Source organism: Hyperoodon ampullatus (assembly GCF_949752795.1).
Source record: "Hyperoodon ampullatus genome assembly, chromosome: 3".
Taxonomy (NCBI): Eukaryota; Metazoa; Chordata; class Mammalia; order Artiodactyla; family Ziphiidae; genus Hyperoodon; species Hyperoodon ampullatus.
Genome location: NC_136916.1, coordinates 86,534,160 through 86,539,019, shown reverse-complemented (window position 1 = coordinate 86,539,019; position 4,860 = coordinate 86,534,160). Strand labels below are relative to the sequence as shown.

At 47.2% G+C, this 4,860-nt stretch overlaps 1 long non-coding RNA gene across 1 annotated transcript; it reads left to right on the top strand.

The window, feature by feature from the left end:
- The first annotated feature begins 1,140 nt into the window (after positions 1–1,140).
- LOC307050074 lies at positions 1,141–4,138 on the top strand. The gene is made up of 3 exons (XR_013810779.1): positions 1,141–1,226; positions 2,968–3,022; positions 3,947–4,138. It is a non-coding gene; the product is annotated as an uncharacterized lncRNA (long non-coding RNA).
- Positions 4,139–4,860: the final 722 nt, after the last annotated feature.

Below are 4,860 nucleotides of genomic sequence, written 5' to 3'. Positions count from 1 at the left end.
TTGTGTTTCCTGGAAGCAATTGGTATCTTGCAAACACTATGCATCTTATTATTGCTCAGCTTTCCCTCTTTGCTTTGGCTTCTAGAAAGCTCAGGATTAACTCTGTGACCAACCTGTAACAACTAATCTTATCTCTTTGTATCCTGCTGTATCTATTTTTGTTAGTCCCTCAAAATACTTTTGGAGTAAGGTAGGGTATAAATGGATTAACGTGGGAATGAATGTCCCTCAAATCACTCTAGTATTTGAGAGTGTTATTAGATTGAGCTAGTTCTAACATATAGCTTTATTATAACTTTATTAAAAACCAAACGTATCTTACATATCAAACATATCTAACACAAAAATACAAGAAGCTAAAAGGTGCCATCTAGACCAGAAGTTAAAAGGAATAATAATCCACTATAGAGTAATATAACATCATTTAGTAAGCTAAACAATGAGGCGTTTCAGCAGGGTAAGTATATTTATTGAGCATCCACTAGCTCCCAGGCATTTTCTAGATCCTTTATTTACGTAAGTGCATTTAATCATGTTTAATCCTGATAGCGCCATGGACATAAGGTTATCTTATGTTGCAAATGAAAAAACTGAGGCTCAGAGAGGTTAATAAGCTTGTCCCAGTCACACAGCTAAGTGAGAGAGCTACGGTTCAGACTCCATGACCTTTCCAGTTATGGTGGGATTGATGACAGCTTTGATGTGCACATAAATTAGAATACTTCTCCTGGCAAAAATCAAACACTGTTCAAGTGCAGATGAATCTGTTTCATGGGGATGGGGCTTTGTTGCAACTTGTCATGGTGGTGGAGGGATCCAGGGCCCTGGGGTGCAGCAGGCAGGGAAGGCTGAGCCGCTGCAGGAGAGGAAGCAGTGACATGACCCCAAGGGACAGCCTTTTACACAGTCCCCACTTTCTGAGCCCACACTTTCAGAATGGGTGTTTTGTTTTCTTTTTCCCCTTCCATGTTATCACCACCACACCCCACCCTCCACAGGAGAATATCATTACTTCTTCAAGGAGGCTCCCTGGAAAACCTCTCAGATGTTGGCCACACCTGTGGGTGAGGTTTCTGTCACATGCACCAGTGTGAGAGCCTGCATGTTTCTGGGCACTGTCACACAGAGAGGCGTTTGCCATTTCTCCTCACATATGGATGGACCCTGAAGAAATGTGTTCTTGGTACTGAAATAGTTCCTCTCAATGGATTCAGCCACGAGATCAGGCAAGTGTCGTGACCATGGGCTTCTGGGTGGGGCCTGGACCTTCTTGCATTTTGCGTCAAGAATTGTTCAGTAATGATACCCTGCTTGCTGCGTCCTTTGCCAGCCAGTGATTTTAACCACCAGAGAAAAGAAAGCCCGACCTGTGGGCAAGAACTCCATCCAAGCCCTAGCCACATGCTGTCATTTATCTGGGTAATGCCATGGAAACTATGACTTAAATTCTCTCATCTCTTTAATGGCGTGTCTGCATAAATGACCCTTTGGTTGCTATTGGAGTTAGCCTTTAAGGCATGAGGTGACATGCAATTTGGGGCAGCCTTCTCCCCTGCTGGCCATGGTGCCTGAAGTCCCACCATCAGGGATTCAGGCCACTGAATCAAGAGGAAGCTTTCAGTGTACAAGAGCCTCCCAATAAAAACGTCCCTGGATGGATACTTGAAGCAGGTATAGGGGAGCCCCAAGCTGAGCTGCTGCCTTCCTTATGCTTAGCCCCTCCTCCCTGTTCCCAAGGCAACAGTAATTGGTACATACGACATTCATTAGGCCATATGTACTCAATCCTGGTCAGTTCTGGAGCCAATTCAGTATGTTAGTGACCTTTACCTACCAGCAGATGGGGTTTGGCAGTTCACCCACTCATGCATTCATTCATCCAGTTTTTATTGAGCAGCTACATGCTCAGGTGTTAGACATTTGGCTGGACTCTGGGGATACCAGAGTGAGCACCGGTCCCTGCCATCATGGGGCATTCATTATGGTATAGGAGGTAGACAAGGTCACCAACAAATGTGTCATGGGTTGGATGGCAGTGAGCACTGTGAAGAAAATAAGGGGCCAGAGAGTGATAGGAATGGGGAAAGATGTGTGTGATATTTCACATGGGCAGACAGCAAAGTTCTCTTGGATGAAGTGACAATTGGACAGAAGCTGTATACAGTGAGCCAGCTAGTGAGCTAGCGACATGGGGAAGGGCATCCCAGGCAGAGAGGCACAGGGTGTGCTGGAGGACCATCAGGGAGCCTGGGGGCTGGGGGAGGCATGGGGAGGTGGTCAGTGAGGAGGACAGAGAGGGAGGTGGGCAGGAGCATTTACTCCTCATTCCTTGTCCGAGTGCCTAGAAGGCTTGGGGTAAACCCTGGTAGACAGCACTCGCCAAGCTGCAGCCTCTGTCCCAGAGAGCCAGGGAGCTTCATCCAGAGTTCCAGTTTACCTGGAGGAGGCCTTAGAAACTGCCTGCCAATTCCCCTGGGAATTCAAGTCCCCAGTTGAACTGGGGAGCTGTAACCCCACCCCTCCCCTCTGCATTGGCAAGTACCATCCCTCTGCAGGCTCCTGTACCCTACCCCCACCATGGTCCCTACAACCTTCACTTGGCCACCCCCCATTCCCCCACCCCTGAAACCAGGGTGGGAGCAGGCCACCTTGCAGGTTGGTTCTTCGTAACCCCAGCCCTGCCTCGTATAGGCTTCTGTGCCACCCACTATGTTCCTAGCCAGTCCTCCCACCCCATTTCTGAGGCTGGCCTGTTTGCACAGAATCACTGCTGGGGAAAAGAGCTATGAGAGGGCTTGCGGACAAACACCTTCCACATTGTGATTTTGTCCAAGGCTCACCCTGGGTAAGCCTCTCCTACTGTTGGGAAATTCACTGGGTGCTTGGTGTGTGCTAGGCACTGTGCTTTACATGTGTCAAGATTTCCCAGAGAGATAGGTATTACTAAATTTTATCCCCATTTTACAGATGCGAAAATGGAGGCTCAGAAAAGCTAAATCATTTGCTGACGGTCACACAGCTGGTAAGTGGTGAAGTTTTGGTTGAAACCCAAATCAACCATAAAAACAATAAGAGTTGAATGTATTCAGAAAGACGTTTTGAATTGAGAATTGTAGCAGGGACAGCTCTGCCGCTCCAAGCATGGAGGAGCTGATCCATATATCTTGCCTGCACTGTTTGCCCACCAAGAATGAGGATCCTGGAAACTCTCCTGCCATTCCTCACCAGTGATGGCTCTGCTATGCCAGTATCCAAAATGATGCTGCCCCTCTGGCCTGGAGTTCCCTGATTGCAAAGAGAAAAATGTCTGCATTTGTAGTACTTCCCCTGATGCATAAATGTTCTTTTTCCTGGCCCTAATGCCTGGCCTCTTACATCAAACATTCGCCTTCTGGGTACTAAGGATTGGGAACACAAAGCTAATTATGGCTCAGTCCCTGCTCTCACGGGCACCCCAAAGAGAGGACCTTTTGAGATGGCTGCCTCCTGTCCCTGTTTTCCTGAGGAAAAGCCCATGCTGCTGCCTTTCCCCACAATTCCATTCAGATCTGTATGTTTTTATTGAGCACCTATTACCTGTGAGGTTTGGTCTTGTGCCTGCTTAGTGGGAAATGAGACCCTCTCAATCTTAAGTAATCAATAAGCTAGATTGAGGGTGGGGGGAGAAGCAGGGTACATGGAAGACAGTTACCCAAAAAACTCTACTAGTAGGCAGAACAGCGCCTTCTTCTTGCTTAGCTGTATGCTTAAACAAAAACAAAATAAAAATTAAAGACAATGTTATTTCAACAAAATGAGCCTGAAATGAAAATGTACATGATGTGAAAATTTTTTCATAGAACATTCAAACTGCAAATTATTTTTCAGTAAACTGTTTTTTTTTTTTTTTTGGAAAATTTCCATATTTACCTCACATTGTTTTTTTTTTTTTTTTTGCTGTACGCAGGCCTCTCACCGCTGTGGCCTCTCCGGCTGCGGAGCACAGGCTCCGGACGCGCAGGCTCAGTGGCCATGGCTCACAGGCCCAGCCGTTCTGCGGCATGTGGGATCTTCCCGGACCGGGGCACGAACCCGTGTCCCCTGTATCAGCAGGCGGACTCTCAACCACTGGGCCACCAGGGAAGCCCCCTCACGTTGTTTTTTGAGAGATTTTCAGGAGATTCTGAAGCTTCCGTGCAATTGTTTAAGTCTGTTTTCATTCAGTCTCCAGATGTAAAAATCATAGGGAAAGTCGACCCCCTATTTCTAGGAGTAATGGCAAAAACATAGAATTATACACAATTTCCCTTGGCTCATTTAGAGACGTCTCAGTATAATTTGTTTTCTGTTGCTGTTTCATTAGGATCTCCCCACTTCCACAGGGATTGCTGGTGAGGCTCCTGACCAGCCGGAGAGGGTCTGGTCATCCTCAGGGGTGCTTCGGGGAGATAATTTCTTCAGGTGGCACCTTGGGGCACAAGGGAGGAGTAAGCTGCTGTCAGGGAGTGTGATTTGGAAGGTGCCAGAATCCTCCCTGCCACCAAGTGTGGCCCCAATAACCTGCCGCAGTACCCAAAATTCCACTAATAAGGGTTTATTCCCTCTGGTGATATTTGCAAACTTATTTTGAGGGGATGATGGTAATACACTGGAGCTCTTTCTGCAAATTCACCCTTGTACCAAAGGCTTGGATGTACAGAACTCAGACGTGAATTAGGGAGCTCCTCTTTGCGTTCTAGACATCACTAGGCATCCTCCCTCACCATCATCCTACCTATTTCCACAGCTTGATGAAGCCCTGGGTGTGACAGTCTTGTGGTCCCCTCAGCTTCTGGCTCCTGCATCCTGTTTTCTCTCGCATCTACCCTGATGTGGCAATCA